Source organism: Lepisma saccharinum, chromosome 1, assembly GCF_977018435.1.
Source record: "Lepisma saccharinum chromosome 1, izLepSacc3.1, whole genome shotgun sequence".
NCBI lineage: Eukaryota > Metazoa > Arthropoda > Insecta > Zygentoma > Lepismatidae > Lepisma > Lepisma saccharinum.
The window spans coordinates 48,428,920-48,449,859 of NC_139229.1; the positions used below are offsets into that span (position 1 = coordinate 48,428,920).

Here is a 20,940-nt window from a genome sequence, read left to right on the forward strand (position 1 = left end):
ACAAATTGTTTTTTTTAAAAAATAAATATTATTAAGACAAAGTATTGAGGATAAATATATTTAATTTTTTAAAAATCCCCAAGTTGGGCGAGCCAAGATATTTCAATTTTTGAATTTTAAAATGAGAAGAAAATTCGAGAAGACTCGTGTCCAATGCATTATACTTATATTTTATATTTTATGTTTATGTAAAAAAATTTAATATCTGTTATTAATTGATATAGAGCGTCATATCATAAATCGTTATTATCGTCGTCATAGCTATCAGAGAATTATCTAAAATAATTTTCACTCTGAAAATGAAAGCTCGATTTTTTCATAAATTACAACAGAGTATTTGAACAATTAGAAAAAAAAAACGTTTTGGGTATTTCAAACTACTGAAGGAAAAGGGGAAAATGCAATTATGTGCTAATGCAGTTTTCGTTATTTTTACTTCAAAGTTTTTGTGTGCAAATCATTGACCTCCTTTCAGAGTTGACCTTGCACAATACAGTAGTCGGTCAACATCTGAAAGTACGGTGTGTTTCGCGTACATCAGATTATATATATTTTTAATTTTAATATTGTGACTAAAACCCAAGATTAAAGCGATTATAGTGGGCAGCAAGGGAAACCTCAAAGTAGGCTTCACACAAAATATTTTAAGCGCTGGAGGAAAAATAAATGTACCATAATTAATTATTTCATCCAGTTCCAAACTTTTAGTTATAAATAATATTATGCATTTCCATTGACCGTATGGAGAACTTGCTAAAAAAAAAAAAGAATGTCTGGAAATTTAGATACATAAATTATGCTAGCAAATGCATTTAAAATTCACGAAAGAACTGGAGACAAGAAAACTAAATCTCAAAAATGAAGAAAAATGCAATAAAGACGGCAAAAAATAATGAGAACTGACTTAAACCCAAAAAGGCCAAAAAATGCAAAATAAAAGTAATGTTTTCTGGTTCTAACTGAAGGAAAACGGATTGATATCATGTTTAGCATTGTTTTCAAGGCTCAGAAAAAAGATGATTTCATCAGTTTCCGAGCCCTAACAATGACAAAGGTGCTCGCGTTGTAGTGAAGCAAGGATTTCACGATACTTCTCAGTTCTCGAGTAACTGAATTAACTGATAGGTAACAGAAAAGCCTGGCAGGCTTCGGTAGACATCTACTCATAGTGTAGAAACAAGTTAAAACAAGGATCGTTATTAGGGAACGATGTTTGTCTTATCCTCTACGAGCCACGGAAGATTGTTCACTTGTTCTTCGAAGTGTTATTATCAAAAGTCTCATCTCGCAAAAATTATTGTCCCATGTGTAGCAAACCTTTGCATATTATTCAAACTCATGATTCCCTAGGCCATGAAAAGACAATGTTGAGATTGTCTTAAGAAATCTTTTCAAAAGTCTAGTTCATGTGCTTTCAGTGCATGTTATCTACGTATTTTCTGCTAATGCAGTTTGGCAACACTGTTACCGAGATCATAATATGTGAAGTTTTGAGCAGATCCATGCGTCTAAGGAATGCGAAATGTGGATATAAACGAAAAGCCTTAGCGTTACGGTTCCTAAAAAAGCTGTTAAACCGGTTTAGGTGTCTTACACTCATCCATGACATGCCGTCTCTTCTCCTTTCTTTTACAAGAACAACTGCTTCTCAATTTGACCAAATGGTTGCCTTACATTCTGGAACAGCAGGAAAAGAACGATAAACATTATGCAAACATTTGCCAAACAAAATTGCCTCATAGCATGCCAAGGAAATCCAACAGTTGCATGCTTTGAATAAGAAGCTTCAACATATGGTAATCTTTCTTGTCATTGTAAGTTGCCGACTGAACAGATTAGTGGCTTATGCTCCAAGGTGGTGTTTACTTGTTTTCCATGCGGATTTCTTCCCTGGTTTAACCACACCTGTCCTCACCACATAAACCCAGGCAGTGGCGTGCCCAGGATTTTCGAAAGGGAGGGGTTATGTATAATTTTTCTTGGTAGTCAGCCCTCATTTTGTCATATTTTCCTACCTTTGACGTTTTTTTTAGGAATACTGGGCGAAAGGGGGAGGGTTATAACCCCCATCAACCCCCCCCCCCCCTTGGGCACCACTGCACCCAGGCTTAGAAGGGAGAAGAGAAGATGGTTGCAGTATCAAGCTGCAATGACACCCACACCAGGAGAAAAATTGTTTTGAAGAAGACCACAAGTTGTAAAACTAGCAAGATATTTGAAATGTAATAAAAAATAAGCAATATAACTAACCATCTGATATAACTTGGCCTGGAAGTTATAACTGTACATTGGGAACCTCAAGTTCTTTTTAACCCCCCTTCTCCCCTGGACTCCATATCCATTAATTAAAGCTTCTTCGTGTAACCCCATAAAAGTTTTGAGGTCCAGAGAATTTCTCTACTGGTTTGGTGTCTTAAAGTCTTATATTTTCATAAAAAATTGGGTAGCCATTTTGATTCCTATTCATATAGGGTAATTTGGGGTAATCCCGACATTTGGGTAATTCCGACACTTGTAAGCTTGCAACACTGTAACTCACGTGAGAAACACGAAGAAAGCAGCGCGTCAGTTGGAGCTGAGACATAGGAGCTTGTGGAATGTCCCCAGAGGAGATCTTTGAAACGGTGCTTGTATTGATCGATTGATTGATTTGGTGTTTTAAGTCTACTTTATGCACAGTAAGGCTAATCGGGACTGGACCTACAGTTTAAAGTGGGATCCGAACCACTATGTGCCTCCACCGGGTATAGAACCCACGACCCCTTGATTACAAGGCGACGACGCTACCAGGTGGTTGTATTTGCGGAGATCGGCGTGTAAGAGCCAGGTAAGTTTCCTATGAACACCATTAAAACATAGTCTCATGTAAAATCGAGAATGTAATTGCTAAGCTTTAGATTCGGAGAAGAAGCGAAATGGAGGAAATGAGTCAGTGCCTCTGCCTTATACCTTGCCAGGGTGCAATATGTCGAAATCAAACTTTCCTTGCAGTTGGAAAAACTGAAGGTTTTAATTGCTAAATACACCTATGTCGTTTCGAGGTACTTCCGACATGCAATTTGTCGTTTCGAGGTACTTCCGACATGCAATTTGGGGCAATTTCAACCTCTACCTTTTTTGCATTTGTCAATGCTACAATGATACAACAAAGAGTAATATTGTTATCAATAAGCTCAAAACTGTCTATATATTGCTTTGTAGGGAGATGGTCAGAAATTACAAAAGGAAAAGCACAAAGTGCAGCTGGCTGCCGGAAAATATGAAGTTTGCTGTTGAAGCTGTGAAAAATGGAATGCCACTTGCAACTGCAGCTCGCACATTTGATGTGCCCAGGACACATTACGGGAGAGGACTTCACAACCACAGAAATCAATTGAGCCAACCGTAATTTATTACATTGTATGTGATTGTCATTAATACTTCTGATACTTACATTCGATGTTGTAGAATAGATGTATATGCTCCTAAATATAGAGGGTGTCGGAATTCCCCATACAAAGTGTCGGGATTTCCCAACAAGTTGGGGCAATGCCGACACTATGTAGACTTTAGTTTCAAAATTGTTATCTTTCTCTCTAATTAAGATAGAGACATGTCAAGTGTACTACCGTTCTGAAGAGGAATGTCTAATGTTTCCTACTGCTTACATTCATTTCAATAGCTTGACATATAAGGATCCCAGATGCTGTTATATGCTTAGCATGTCGGGATTACCCCAAATTACCCTATTTGTTATTTGTCATTTAGAAATGGCAGTATACTATTTTTATTTAGTACGAAATACCGAAACCATACCGTTTTTGATGTCAAATTATTTTCTGGAGGTCAAATAATTAGAAAAAATATATATCAGAGTAGCTACTGTTTTTTTTTCTCAAGAGGTTGCTCTGTATATATGGAGTAACTTTCATATCAGTGTTGCAAAGTACGTACATCAGAACGGCAATGTTAATATTCATAGTATTTTTTGGGAAAAGGAACATTAAAATAGTGCCAATATTGTAATTAAGTTGCTTCATTTTTGCTTGTAAATGCAATACATAAATGTACATTAATTTATATCTTCTGAACTCTATACAATAGGAATTACATTATATCCATAAACTTCACCCAGAAAACTTCTATGGGAATTTAAAAGTTTCTTTCGTGATAGCTTTATTATGTCTTGAACTCGTCATTATTTTTTGCAATATTTTTCAAATTTCTTGATATAAATTTAATCTAATTGAGACGAGTTGTTTAAAAGTTGTTTGTACTTAAGTTGTAAGTAAACCTTTGGTCACTATATTTTAAACAAATTTATATTGCTATCAATGGTATGGTAACTGTCAAATGTCCAATTTCAACTGAAATAAAATCGAGTTACACGGGTACATTAAAGAATGTACAAACTCTCGCAAAGACGAAACTGGCAGCAATTAAATATTTCACGTTTGCCAACATTTTTAGCCTGAAATTCTATATGGTAAAGGGAATACAGTTTTGCTGTTTAGTAGCCATCCTAAAATCAACTGTTATCATTAAGATAGCAAAACAATATTAATAACTACAAAAGCAGTACAGATATTAATTGCAATAATACATCGATATGTAGAATTTCTCAATATGCATCCGAATAGCGACATACCTATGCAGAGCAATAGCCTGTTATGTCCTGCATCGGCTATTCCTGTGTAAATACTATTTTTACAGTAATGTAGCCTACATATGCTCTTCCTTGTTTTCATTACAAGTATACAATCATTTCTAAATTACAGTGTACAGAGTTGAATATTTTAGTAACTGATCAAACATGTTAATGGCTGGCATGTCACTTGTAAGTTGGTGTGTTTTGTCTACTATCTGTAAGTATTGAGCTACAGGAGTGCCATCTTTGATCTAGAATTTGCAACATCACATTGAGTATGGTGCTTCTTCTTTTGGTAGAAAGATAGCATATTGGTTAAATGCTGTCATTTCCTAATCAACAGGTCCCAGGGCTGAGTCTTGGTGAAGAAACATCGCACAGTGGTTTGGCGTTAAATGCACTGATAGGCTAATCGGGACTGGACCTACAGTTTAACGTTGGATCCGAATCACTGTGCAATGTGCCTCCACAGGGTATCGAACCCGGGACACCTTGATTAAAAGGCGGCGACGTTACCACTACGCCATCGGGGAGGCCCCAACTTAAACTGAAGGTCCAGTTACTACCTGACCATAACGTTCTTCATACAAACTCTGACAAGGCCTCTGGTAGAAAGATGCCGCTATATTCGAACCGTTGGTTTCTGCTTGGGTAATAATATTGTCATAAACGCAGTGACGACACCAAAGGGGAGGCATGAGGGAACGAAGCCCTCCGATTGATCTGTCAGTGCCCCCTTCCCCAGCGAACAAGAAAATCTAGATGAATAAATGCTTATTTAGACCAGATGTTCATTCTTGTATGGCATTTTAGTGATCCATTTAATGTGACTGCCCTGCCAGAAAAAAAAATCTGTCCCCTCTTCATTTTTTGGCGCCATCACTGCATAAACACTACAATACACACATACCATAAAGTTGTGTTACAATATTCGGAGGAATGAAGAAGAACAATATATCATCTGTCCTTTCAGACAGACTCGTAGATATATAATTTGGCGCCCTAGGCAGGATTGTGCATTGTTCATTCTTGAGTGCGTTTCAAAGTTTAAGAGTGGTTAGCTAAGAGCAGCGTGCTACGACGCCAGGAGCCCCGGGTTCGAAATCCGGCCTAGGCATGGGTGTTTTCGTGTGTCCTTTCGTCATTTTATCACTCCTCATCTTCGCGATTAGCCAAATGTGGCACAAAAGTGAAGTAAAATAAAGAAAATCAATGAGAAAGTTTAAGGAAGTTCTCATTCAGTACAATAGAGTGTAGTCAGCTTTCTTGCGTAAAATATACGATAATACGCTTATGCCAAGTATTATTGAGGATACTTCAAGGTAAACTGAGAGATTACAGGAAGCAGATAGAATTTACAAAATAATGTTTACACTCTTTGAATTTTAATAACAGATCAACTAGTAAAGATAACTTGACTGGACTTTTTGCATCTGAAGCTGCAATGTCTGTGTTGAGCATGTGTGAGAGCATATAGGCATTCTTTTGTTTTTAGTTCCGTCGCAGCTTGCCAAGCGGCAGTGGCGTAGCGTTATAGTACGCCCGTACGCCCGGCGTTCCCAGATTTAAAATTTCAAAAATGCTTAAATGCTCTGATTATAAAGTAAAACGTGACTAATTTCATATATGTTTAACCTTCATGGCATTATAATGGCTATTTTTCGCGATCCGCTTGCAACTTTTCACTCTCAACACTCGTTCTAGCATCTCTTTTCAATGCCTTTTCCGGCCGGACGCCGAGCAGGTTCGGCGTACAGGACTCCTATATTCCTTGCTGCCTTTATGGAGGGAAAGCTTCCATTTCTACAGCACGCGCGTAAATGGGCTCTCTTTACGCCCGCGTACGAGAGGTCTACCGTGATTGGTTCATGTGACCCTTCCTGCCTTCTGAAGTAGACCACAGCGGCAGAATTCCTACCCGGTTCTTCGCTCTTCGCGCTCATGCTATGTGATGCTACAATACGCAATATTGACTGACGTAACTTTACCAATCTCAAATATACTGCTTCTTAATGGCCACTGCATTGTATAATTTATCGCACGAACAGCGATGTGTATTAGAAACTAAAAGATCAACACAGTTTTTGTCAAATAAGTTGGTGAAGTCCTCGTGGTAGAAATTCAGCCTGTGGCTGCTCTACCACTTAACCCGCAAAACTATTATTTTCTTATTGTATTTTTTCGTTATTATCTAACTACTTAATATTGTGTGAATGGAAATGTTTAGCATTCATTTGAAAACTCTTAACATCGAATGGTCTATGGAGAAAATTATTTTAAAATGTTTATCAGCATTCTCAAGATGTAATAAACAGTGGTCTGAATTACTAATCGGCACTGTTACGTCAGTAGAGTGTACGATATTTGGATCATCCACTCTGCTTTTCACAGTGCGCCAAGACGACAGAGGTCCCTGGTTCGAATCCCGGCGTGAGCACGGGTGTTCTTTGTCAGTGTCCCTTCATCAATATCATCACTCATATTCATATTTGCAATTAACCAAAAGTGGTAGAAAAGCGATATAAAATAAACCAAATCAATCAGTAGTTGGATCGCCCACAACAATGACGTCTACTGTTGTGCAGAGGCGCTTGTGATTCAGGTAGGTTTTTAATGACTTGCGTCATGCAGAAAGGTATTAAAAAAGGTATAGAACACCAGAGTTCAAAACATCTGTGGCATAGTGAGGCATCTAATTTTCTAGCTAAAACATGCAATGATGATGTTTTATTGAAAACCCAGCTTACTTCAGGCAAATAATACCTGTGGCGACTAATACCATAAGTAAATTATTAAGCAAGAAAGGGCCGACTCTTCCTTCGGACTTGGCGTTCCCACCCGAAATGTCCATGCTACGCCACTGCCAAGCGGTAGTCACTAGTGTACACAAAATGGCAGAGGTGAGAAATTTTTCTTTCGAGAAACGTAAAAGAATTCGAATATTCATCCAGATCTCATGATTTAACACAGTTAAATTCCTACCTGTAGGGAACTGTGATGAATGTTGTGTACGCCACAAAGCCAGAGACACTGAGTGACGTGGGACATGCAATTGAGACAACCTACCCTTCTCTTCCCGCAGAAACCGTATCTGCTGTTTATCTATCTGTTCAGACTGCACATAATGTATTACTGCCAATGGTGGTCGTTTTGAACATCTGTAACTTTAAGGTATGTGGCAGCAAAAAAAGGTCCTGCTTGATATTATTATTGCTCCTGTTATTGACGTTCAAAGAGTGTAAACACTATTTTGGGACATTCTGTAGATCTCATGTCTACCATAGGAAAGCATGATAGGCCCTTAACATACTACAACACAACAAATGTCGCTTGCATCAAAGGAATCTTACTAACGAACAGGAAAAAAAAAGTTTACACAAAAGGGATCTTATTGACAAAGAACAGAAAAACAATTCAAGATATTAAAGCCATTCAGAAGACCGCAAGTAAAAGGAGAAAGTCGTGAATTTTCTTCTGCGGTTTGTCCTTTCCTGATCTTCAATCTTCCGACCGCAGCAAGCTACCCTTGGGAAGACGTGAAGACTCGCTTGTAGGAAATTGCAGTTCACGGTTGGGAAATTGTAGCTTTTATAGCAGGGTAAATACGTGGTTCGAATCATCGACTTTGAACTAGCAGAACATACACAAATGCAAGAAGATAAGCACATTAGACCAAATTATTATTCGTTATTTTTTCCCGTTACTTTACGTTGCATTTTCACGTATTGGATTGGACACGACTAGCAAGTGCCACATGTCATGATTGATACTATCGCTACGTTGAGAATGAGCGGTGAATTGATGAAACTGGTGAAACGATGTTTTACCCACATCGTACGTTATTTTCTTTCGGCAAGAACGTTGGCCTTAATCTAATTCCACGTTAATTATTGATGTGTGGAATACGATGCTTTGGATTGAATTACTCGATGTTCGTAAACTAGTATTATTACAACTAATATAATAATAATTATTAAATACTATACTACCACATAACTAACTCTTGTCCATGTCTACATAGAACTTCATGCATAGATACTAAGTTAATAGAAATTAGCGGTGAGTTTGTGCCAAAACTGATGGTCAAGGAATGTTTACTTTCTCTAGGTAGACAAGGTTTAGCATTGAGAGGTCATAGTGCGGGGTCAAAAGTGGTAAAAATTGGATGGGGGACAACTGCCCCAACACGCCCCTCCAATCACTGGAACTGTAGAAATACAAAAAAATGGTACTAACATATCTATAAGAATTTTCGAAGGACAGAATTCAGTATAATCTTTTCTACGAGAAGTAAACAAATATTGCTTTGCAAGTGTAACCATTATTTTTCTACTATTATTTTTTACTACTAGGGACGTTCAATATATAAGTTTCCCTGTGCTATAAAATATTGTATAAAGCAATGCCATTAAAAAGAAGCACATGGTTGACAAGCGCCATCCTTCGTCTACAAGGAACAACAATCGATTCGTTATCAGACGTGAAGGCGCATGCGCTCAAGGGCGAAAAGTAAATGCTTGTTCGGAAAACACGGGCTCGCGACATAAGGAGTTCAGAAGCATGGATGATAAGGGCGTTCTGCTTATGGACTTTTTGCAGCGAGCAAGAACAATTAATATTGTCAAACATTGGATAAACTGAAAAACGCAATTCGACATAAGCGACCAGGTCTCCTGTCAGCTGGTGTCATTCTTCTTGACGATGACGCTCGCCCCCACTCAGCATTGCAAACACAACACAAAATTGAAGAATTGGGGTGGGAACGGCTGCCCCACCCTCCATACAGCCCCGATTTAGGGCCGAGTTATTTCCATCTTTTTCCGGTGTTGAAGTCTGAATTGCAAGGTTACCGTTTCGAAACAGATGAAGAAGTGAAGCGGAATGTGACAATAGTGTTCAATAGCCAGAGCCCTGATTTTCTTGCAAAGGGTATGGACAAATTGGTGCAACGGTGGGACAAATGCCTGAATCTCTATGGGGATTATGTGGAGAAGTGAGGAAGGATCCTCCTACACATGTATGTATAGTTTTCTAAGGTATCTTAAAAATAAAATTTTTTACAGCATACGGAAACTTATATATTGAACGACCCACGTACAAGACAATTTTTTATAAAGGATTAAATCAGAGTCGTAGCTACGGGGTGGTTGCCTCGGGAGCCGAGATAAAGAAGGCAAAACGAGAAAGTTGGAAGAGAGTAAACATTTTCGACCTGTGTGACGGAGTGGTTCACAGCGCGCTACGGCGCCAGAGGTCAAATCACGGCCTACCCTATTACATTACCAATATTTTCAATTTGCAAATAAATAGATTAATTTTTTTGCTCGCTTCCCTCCAACTGCTACCAATTCTCAAAACTTCCATGAAATTTGCAATTAGGATCTACCGTAAACTACACAATAATTTATTGTTAAAATTTAATAGTCAACCTGTTAATTTATAAAGACGGGATACAACCGTTTTTAAATTTAAATTTGAACATTTTATCATGCATAAATATGTAATGATTACAGTTGCGTGTGTCATAAATATACTTAAAAAAACAATCATAAAAATTACATTAAGTTAAACATGTAATGGCCGTTACTTTAAAAATAACCACGTTCATAGTTTTAAGATATCTGGATGGCAGCAGAAATGTTGACGGTCTTAAGACCAGGGTTGTAGTTGTTGCTTCTGTTGTTGTTGTCGTCCTGGAATTCATCGATTCTTATGTGTTCTATTGGGTTCCGTAACAGGACCGGAGCCTTTATTCTCACACAATTTAAATTCGGTCCAAATTGCGTTTTATTTCAATACCAAACTTGGACCGTTTTTAAATTGATCGAGAAAAAAGCTTCAGGGAACAAATTGAAATACATTAAGATAGAAAGGTTCTTCCCGGTTCGGAACCAATTTATACTTTGAAACCTACACATTAGTCAACATAAAACTAGATTTCAATAATAATATTTCTGTATTCATAACTTATACTTCGTACAAACTTTCTCTCAAACTGTTTACTATATTCGATAGTCATTTGTTTCTTTTTGAACACGTACGTTATAAACGCATCATAACTCAACATAACACAACATTGTAACTATTGTGCTCGTCACTAACTCCCTAACCGAAACTGAATTTATTTACAATTCCTGGACCTTTAAAAACCTTATCTAAGACCGCCATTTCTCCAGTCAACCTTTTACAGTGTCATCGAGATGATGTGTAATGCAATGTATAACTAATAATGAGAGAGTATGTGAAGGTGCATCAAAAACAATCATAATCGTGATTATGAAGGCTGCAATCAGAGAATAATAGCTAATATCAGTTAAAAATAATTTTTCGTTGTGGTGTTCTATTGTATTAAAGGCATATGTGAATCATTTTAACAATGCAATTCTATTCGAAATTCTATTCTATTAACGGTTCTCCGTATGCTCCAATAAGTGTACTCAATATACAACATTGTAAATTATCCAATAGAACTGAGGAATAGATAATGCTAAAGGCTGTGGTGGACGTATAATAAATTAAAAGTTATCTCCGATCACCACAATGTGTATATCAAGCTTTTGTCGAACGTTAAAAAGCAGTATAAACTAACAGAATAACAACATTTACGCCAAGCAGAGAGGGGGGGGGGAGCAGGGTAGATAAAAATCATAATTTTTATTTAAAAAATCATTCTTGATGATTTTTTTAAAATTTAAATCGGATTTTAATTTTAAATTGATTTTAAAAAAACACGCTTAAAATTACTTATATGGTTTTTGGCTCCGTAAGTATAGATATGTTATTTTAGAAAGGCTTTTTCTGGTAAACGGTCCTGTAAAATATTTGAACACTGCGATTAAAGCAAATATTAAATTACACGTAAATACCGTGCGTTCATTTCGATCTGCAGCCGAGAGATCGGGAGAAGCGTGGCGGGCGGCGCTGACGGAGATGCCGACATTTGCGGCCTGTAATGCCCGCTTATTTTTATAGACATATGCAGACATTTATATAAATATTGCAAAACGATCACTAACCTGTGTTATAACACGCAAAAGTTCTTCTGTAATTCATCCAAGTTCTGCTCTTATATACACAAAAAAATACGCTTTAGAAACGATGTTAAGAGCCACAGATAATAAAACATTTTAATCATAGTTTTGACCAGTAACGTCCTGCTTAAGTTTATATCCTTGAAAGAGTTTTGTGCCGATGGGGATCGTTTGGAGGTTTTGAATGTGCAACACTGTATCAAGATTACGCTGTAGAAGAAACCGTTAAAAGTCAATAGTGTTCGTGAGCTTCCTTGCAATCCGAAATCTCCGAGCTCGAGTTTTTTGTTCCTTCGCGACTAGATGAAGACAAGAGTTGTAAATATAGCGGCGAGCAATGTAAACCAAGAGCGTGTTAATTTCGTACTGTGCGCAAGAGTGTTATTCTTGGTTACTTGCAGTTACTTGTTTGTGTTATTGTAGTGTGTATGTGTGACGTGTCAGTGAGACGATTGGAATGCCAGCCGCAAGATTCACGTTAGAACAAAGATTTTTTTATGTATGACACGTACCTACGTGAAAACAAACTCATGTCGAGACGTGTGTAGGTAATTTGTACAGAAATTCCCATGCGTTTCAACTCTACACAGAGATACGGTTAGACATCTTGTCCTTAAATTACGAGAAACTGTATCGTTAAATTTTAAAACACCTAAGCAAAAACGACGGATTCTAACCGAAGCAAAACTCGATGATATTGGTGCAGCGTTAGAACGTTCTCCAAACAAACCTCTACGCCGTGTTTCACAAGAGGTGGGCGTGTCAAAATCATCGGCACATACAGTCACTAAGGTACTAAAATTAAAACCATACTCTTATAACACAGGTTAGTGCTCGTTTTGCAATATTTATATAAATGTCTGCATATGTCCATAAAAATAAGCGGGCATTTCAAGCCGCAAATGTCGGCATCTCCGTCAGTGCCGCCCGCCACGCTTCTCCCGATCTCTCGGCTGCAGATCGAAATGGACGCACGTATATTTTTTTTGTTTCTGATACTGTATACATGAACCTACTATGGAAATGTTTTTTGAGTGTGTTAAAGAAACTATAATAATCTCAGTAACTTTCTTCCAGTGTAAATAAAACATTCTTATGTACTATATAATTGTGACTTAAATTTTTTTATAGTCTTTGTAACTGAATTTTGGTATTTTTTTAATGATAGTTTGCAAAATACCACCTGCCATATTTATTTAGAATTTAATGATAATGACACTATTTATGGTTTCACATGATTAGTAATTTGTACATGATTGAACACAAAATGCCTATTCTTGTCTATAAATATTATTGAATTTTAAATCAACATAAATTTAAGTGTATTTACAGTTTACATATTACATTTTCTTTCTTATGAGCTTTACGTCATAAGTACATATATTTGTTTCCTTATTTTCCTCTCAGAACATAATAAACACCATTAAATGATTACGAGATGAATGTACTTTCACCAAAATTGATGCTGATATCTACGAAATCCTTATGTACATTATTTCATAAATATTTTTTTTTCAAGTGATTTAAAATCAACTTGATTTAAATCAATCTACCTTGGTGTGGGGGGGGGGGTTGAATTTGTCGAAGGGGCTACCAAAATGTATTCTCGTCCCAGCGCAGAAAACACCAGCTAGGGCTCACCATAAAATATAAGGGAGAATTTGTGCTTGTTTAGGAGGAGCAATGCCATATGCTACAGATGCAAATTCTTGGTATATGTGATTGTACCTCTTTTTAAAATTTTCATATGGTTGCTAGACTCTCTACCCGTCCATGAAAGACTCCGGTTCAAGTCCCGACCCATGCTTGGGTGTTTTGGCAAAAATATAAACAAACTGATTGTTATTTCCAATGACATTGACTTCTGACAATGAAACTACCTTGAGGAAGTGTGAGAATTTCCCCGTGGAATTAGCTCACATATCTTCAGCGTGGATCACGTCTCCTCCGGCCGAACCGAGGCACGCAATGGAAGAGGTTGTTCGGAAGGAGCCTGCCACTTGACCTGACCTTGAGTCACCTGAAGCCATGGCACGTAGCTCCTCTTCATTCAGAGCACGCGATACACCACGTTGATTGAATTGAGCAGGATTACGACACGAGTATAAAAAACGAGTGTGAGAATGGGCCTTCGGGACACACAGAACACGGTGCCATGCCCCGCAGATTCCGAAAGACATCTCTTCCGACTTTGCTGGAGTGTTTGTATTGCATTTTAGCTATTATACGTCCCATTTCTACCTACCTGGCATGGGACCCCAAAGTAGTTACTGACTTCATTATTAATGAGAATGGACTAAGCGTGAAAGGGCACAACCGCGAAACACAACACAGGATTAAACGCGAAAGGAAGAAGAGCGAAACGGAACAAGCTCAAAAGGAATTACAGCGAAAGGGATTAATTCCGAAACCAAAATTAAACATAAGAAAAAGAGCGAAAGGAATAATAGCGAAACGCAAAACCAAACTTGGACACCGGAATAAGCGCGAAAGAAACAACCGCGAAACGGATTAAGCGCGAAACCAAAACTCAACACCGGGATAAGCGCGAGAAGAAGAACAGCGATACGATTCAGCGCGAAACCAAAACTCAACACCGGGATAAGCGCGAGAAGAAGAACAGCGATACGGATTCAGCGCGAAACCAAAATTCAACACCGGAATAAGCGCGAAAGGAACAACCGCGAAACGGATTCAGCACGAAACCAAAACTCAACACCGGGATAAGCGCGAGAAGAGGAACAGCGATACGGATTCAGCGCGAAACCAAAACTCAACACCGGGATAAGCGCGAGAAGAAGAACAGCGATACGATTCAGCGCGAAACCAAAACTCAACACCGGGATAAGCGCGAGAAGAAGAACAGCGAAACGGATTCAGCGCGAAACCAAAACTCAACACCGGGATAAGCGCGAGAAGAAGAACAGCGAAACGGATTCAGCACGAAACCAAAACTCAACACCGGGATAAGCGCGAGAAGAAGAACAGCGATACGGATTCAGCGCGAAACCAAAATTCAACATCGGAATAAGCGGGAGAAGATGAACAGCGAAACGGATTCAGCGCGAAACCAAAACTCAACACCGGGATAAGCGCGAGAAGAAGAACAGCGAAACGGATTAAGCGCGAAACCAAAACTCAACACCGGGATACGCGCGAGAAGAAGAACAGCGAAACGGATTCAGCACGAAACCAAAACTCAACACCGGGATAAGCGCGAGAAGAAGAACAGGGAAACGAATTAATCGCGAAACCAAAATTGAGCACCGAAATAAGTGCGAAAAGAACAACCGCGAAACGGATTAAGGGCGAAATGAATTCAACACGAACGGAATAATCGCGAAGGAATAAGCGCGAAAGGCAAAACCGCGAAACAGATTAACCGCGAAAATTTCAATTTCGCGCTTAATCCCCTTCGCGCTTGTTATGGTGACCCGACGAAACAAATGGTAAAACAAACACAAAGGTCATATCTCACATCCTAGCCGGGATTGCAACCCTGAGCCTTCAGTATCGAGTAGGGCCTACAGTTAAACGTGAGATCCGATAAGAACTATAAGAATTTGTTGAACCGCCATGGATCGATGGGACAGTTGGTCTGTGTCCGAATCGGCAGCTGTTGCCGCCTAGAGCACCGTTCGATCCGCGGAATCCCCATGCTGCTACTGTCCGAATCCGTGACAAAGGTGTATTTGGGCGGGAATGGTGGAAGGCAAGATAAGTGCACTCTCCAACTCTCTATAGCACTAAGCTCGGCAGTCATATGGCAACTTGCACTTTGCAGACGCGTCGCTTATTAAATAGAAGACAAGGGCTTGCAGATTTTTTCCAGGTAGAGGCAAGCAAGGTATTTTTTCCAGGTGGTAAACAAGGTATATTATCCCCATAATAGTGTTGTTCCCTCAAGAAATACCACTTGAATTTGAAATTATTATGTTCCTGCTTCCTCATTATAATAATTATAATAAATTGCCGTGACTGAAATCAAATTAAATGCCGAAATATATAATTTTAGTGTGATATTCATTTTGCAGGGGGAGATGTGGCCATCTTTGCCCCCCCTCCGGACGTTCATGCCACTATATTATACTTTTACCTAGATATTTAGTGTAGAGGAATCATATTGTCGTTATTAAATAAATGCACTCTTTAAAATACGAAGTATTATCAAGCCGATGAAAGTTACAAGAAACTACAGAGGAGGGGAGTGTATTATATCTTATATAATTGGACTATCCCACTTCGTTCTCTAGCAAGTTTGTTATTAACACTCCCAGTTATGATGTCTCTAGTGTTGCTGCATTTAATAAATATTGCATGTGTGTACGTATGTATATCTGTATAATGTCTAAAATTACACTAAGGGGATTTTCAGTGAGTCAGGACTCAGGACACACCCCATATACACCCCTGTTTCGTACCCATCATTACAATCATAGTGAGATGGAATGAGGTTTTTCTCTCCGGACTGAACTTTTATCAAGGCTTTTTCCTCCCCTAATCAGAGGGTCTGCGCACGCCTATGATAAAAGATCTACAAACTCAGTGCTACTTGGGTATTTTATCGGTAACACTGTATTGAGAAAAGATGGAAATTAAGAAATAACACTTCAATATAAGTAATCAATGGGTGGAAAACATTATGATGTTTGGTTGGCGTTTGCCTTTTGATTCGTATTGTGCGCCTGCTTCCCAGAGCGCGGTGGGTAACGTTGGAACTGACACCTGGCGTTAAAAGCGGCAATTGTACTACTCGGGAGCCTTTCGATTCGAAAGAACTTCAACAGGAAAACGACAGGGAACAACGTAAAACAGTGTTGACAGATTTGGACAAGCCTCTGCTGATTTTCTGTCCATGATCTACTATCATCATTCTGAACTTGCAAGTGAAATTGATTTTGCTTCTCGCTTGCTCGTTTGACCTTGACTCGGCGGAAGAAGACGTCTGAGAATTAAATTATACAGAGAATGGCGGTCACATGTGATCTTTCCCCTTGAGCCACGCTCGGAGATGATACCGGTGACCAAGTGCGGCACAGAACAGTTTTTTGTCGCCACCGTTCAGGGCGAATAGGCGGAAAACTGTTTTATTGCACAACAGGCTTTCTACGTTAGTTAAGTGTGCCAGGAAGGATTAGCACACTGGTGAATGCCCTGCCGAGCATGCAGCAAGAATAGCGTTTGCGAACGTTGCTTGCAAGATGCATGGAAAATTATTCCGGATTTGCTTTCGTTAGGTGAGGTGAAAGTTCCTAGGCGAAGAGGAAAATGGCACTGAAGGTTTTTTTCTCACTACAAGCCACGTTTCACGCTTCCCTAGTTAAACATTGAACTCGTATCAAAAGTTGAAGAGTAACCTAACACGTATGAGGATCGGACAGTATTCAGAAGTTGCTTTTTATATTAACTGATTGATTGATTTGGTTTATTTTACTTCGTTTTTCCGCCGCTTTGGCTAATCGGGTCTCAAGGGAGATGTTGATGATATTAAGTTGGATTCATTATTGTATCATTTCTGTTAAGTATGATGCGTCTGGAAATTTTTGGTAAGGTTTCCAAGGTAATAAGGAGAAAAGTCCAGAAATGTACATTCAGCAATCAGAACACATAGATAAAAGTTGGTTTTATTTTTGCTAGTATTTTATTACTTTAGCTCCAAAATGCTAAAGGCGCTCCAGGCCGCCTATTTTTGCGTTAAATGCGGGAATGTGGAAGTGACGGGATCAAATTGATGAAGTGACACTCACAAAGAATGCCCATTACCCTGGGACCCCTGGCATCGTAGCGCGCTATGCCTACCACCCCGTCACTATGTCACGTGGTCCTAGGCTATGAATAGAAATAGATTTACCAACTCCTAAGAAATCAGGTTGCCAACTCCTAAGAAATCAGGTTGCCAATTCATAGTAAATCAGGTTGCCAATTCATAGTAAATCAGGTTGCCAACCCATAAGAAATCAGGTTGTCGGTTGGTTGGTTGATTTGTTGTTTTAAGTCCACTTTATGCACAGTAAGGCTAATTGGGACTGGACCTACAGTTTAAAGTGGGATCCGAACCACTTGTGCCTCCACCGGTATCGAACCCGGGACCCCTTGATTACAAGGCGACGACGCTACCACTGCGCCATCGGGGAGGCCCTGAAATCAGGTTGTCAACTTATAGGAAATCAGGTTACCAACTCATAATAAATCAGGTTGGCAACTCCAGAATCAGCATCATCATCTCACTTATATGAATAATAATATTTACAATTTCTGATCGATTTTTCTCCTGAATTTTATTCCCTAGATTTCAGGCTTCGCAGATAGCCTAGCTAGCCTAGAATATACACTCCTGATATATCTTATATATATATATTATATATATATATATATATATATATATATATATATATATATATATATATATATATATATATATATATGATTATCAAGTGATAGTTAGGAAAACCAAGTTTAGTTAATCCAAGTTAATACCAAACAGCCTTAAGAAACCTAACTGCATTGGGCGACAACTATGGTGAAATATTTTCCAATTCAGTGGGGACACAATAACAAACACGTGTTTGTAGAGGGCGTGTTTTCAATAGAAGGAGCACAAATAACGGTGAGAGCAGTTGTAAATTTACATCATACCGTCGTGACTTTTGGCAGGATCCAGAATCTAACGGCTTCGATGACGAAAAATCAGGGTCGTAGTCCTCAGCCGCTACTACACGTTTGCACGTCAGGACACGCTGTGCTTATCAATTTCGTGCGAATCGCCACAGTGCTTAACTAACACATCATCAGCTGGTGCAGATATGTGTAGCTATTTTGAGCTTGAACTAGGTCTTGGGGTAAAGTACTGGGTCCTCATTAGAAAGGAAAAGTTAAACATTGCATTGCTATCTCGCAAGTAGTAATCGAGAATAAAACTGCATTTATACACTTCAGGATAATCAAAAGAGCTAGTAAAAATTACATACGAATACACGTGGTCGTTTGTAACAATTATGTTAATTGCTTCTCTCTTTCTTTCTTGCTAGATTTCTACATTTGTATTCATTCTTCCTCTCTTTCTCTCTACTTTTTCTCTGTTTTCTATATCTTTTCATCTTTGATCCGTTTTCCTACACACACATAACAATGCAATGTTTAGCTAACTTTTCCTTTCTAATGAAGATCCAATACATTACTCCAATACCTAATTCGAGCTCAAAATACCTACACATATCTGCACCAGCTGATAATTTGAAGGCACAGTGGCGTTATATATCTATCTATCTATATGTATGTATATATACAGGTATTGGACAAAATAATGGAAACACCTGTGGAAGTCGGAACATCATGTATTAATACGGTGTTGGGGCACCTTTAGCATGCAATACAACTTGGAATCGGGACGGAATAGACTGATACAAGTCCTAAATGGTAGTGAGTGGAATTTGAAGCCATTCTTCATGCAGCACACCCTCCAGCTCAGGTAGAGACGAAGGAGGTGGAAATCGACGCCGAACCCTGGATTCCAAAACAGCCCACAGAGGCTCGATTATATTCAGGTCTGGGGACTGGGTGGGCCAGGGAAGATGTTGAACCTCATTAGCATGCTCTGGAAACCACTGTTGAACAGTGCCAGCAGTATGAATGGGGGCATTATCATCCTGGAAGATGGCATTCCGGTTTGAAAATAAGGTTTGCACCATTAGGTGGATCTGGTTATCCAAGAGTTCTCTATACACTGCTTATGAGACTTGACTGTGTAATGTTACAAGGGGGCTGCCGAATACCATGATATAATGCCCCAGACCATAATAAAGCCGCCACCATGTTTGACAGTAGGGCGGTGACAGTCCACATCGTATGCTGCCGAGGATGTTCGCCATACAAACACGCGTCCAGTAGTGGGGAAGAGGGTAAAGGTGGACTCGTCTGACCAAATGACATGTTTCCAGTCCTCCGACGTACAAGTTTTGTGGTCATTGCATCATGCACGTCACCTTCGAGCACTCGTCTCAGTTATTAGGGACTTGGCAATAGCATCACGCCCATGGATACCCACTTGATGCAGTTCCCGCCTCACTGTTTTGCATGACACAGGGTGTTTAGGTGATTATTAAGTTCTGTAGCCACTTTGGAGGCCATTGTTTTCTTCTGCAACGTCACAATACGCTTCAAGGCCCGGCGGTCCCTTTCCTGCAGCTTCGTCTATTGTGCTTAGCAGACCCTGTTTCACCGTGCACTGTGTATGCGGTCATGACTTTCGAGACCGTGCCTCGTGTTACACCGCATAACTTTGCTGTTTTGCTCACAGATGCTCCAGTGAAACGGGCACCAACAATTCGACCTCTTTCAAACTCCGTCAGGTCTGCTATACTGGTCACTCACTACACCTGAACAACGTGCACTACCACACTGCCTCACTCTACTGTCAGTGCACAGTCCATACTACCTGCAACAAACACGAGAAGGTTGATTTCCGCCGTGCTCAGTGTTACCAGGCACATTGAAAATATGTCCCACTTCTGACTCGTGTTTCCATTATTTTGTCCAATAAATGTATATATATATACATATATATACAGACATAGAGAGAGAGAGAGAGAGAGAGAGAGAGAGAGAGGCTTCATACATACATACATATATATATATATATATATATATATATATATATATATATATAGAGAGAGAGAGAGAGAGAGGCGCTATAAAATCAGGTCTCAAGGGAGATGTTGATACGGTATAATTCAGTTGGATTCATTATTGTATCGTTTCGGTTAAGTATGATGCGTCTGGAAATTTTTCGTAAGGCTTCCAAGGTAATGAGGAGAAAAGTCCAGAAATGTACACATTCAGCAATCAGAACAAACAGATAGAAGTTGGTTTTATTTACTAGTTTCTTGTTACTTTAACTTCTCACCTAATAACCAGTTATGATTTCTATTCCACAGCGACAATATTTCTATTGCATGTTATCTCATTAACATAGTCCACAGCTTTTAAATATCCAGTTTTGATTACGGACATAATATTAACGATTACGTGGGAGGAGCGCACGTGAGATCAGTGCACAGCAAGATTTCGTGGGACTAGCGCATAGGATATCAGGTATTAGTGGGATTAGCGCACAGTAAACGGTAAATACAATTATTATTTCAGTTTTGAATATTAAAGATTAAAATAATATAACACAAACCATCATTTTCTTATAAACTTATGTAAATGGTTCCCTTGTTTTCATAAAAGGACATTGAAATATTACAAAATGAGCAACGTTCAGAGCTATTGGATATATTGGAT

General features: G+C 39.0%; 1 protein-coding gene across 4 annotated transcripts in view; it reads right to left on the reverse strand.

The window, feature by feature from the left end:
• Positions 1-20,940, reverse strand: part of LOC145994918 (uncharacterized) — a 118,563-nt gene that overhangs the window by 46,178 nt on the left and 51,445 nt on the right. The window lies entirely within an intron of this gene.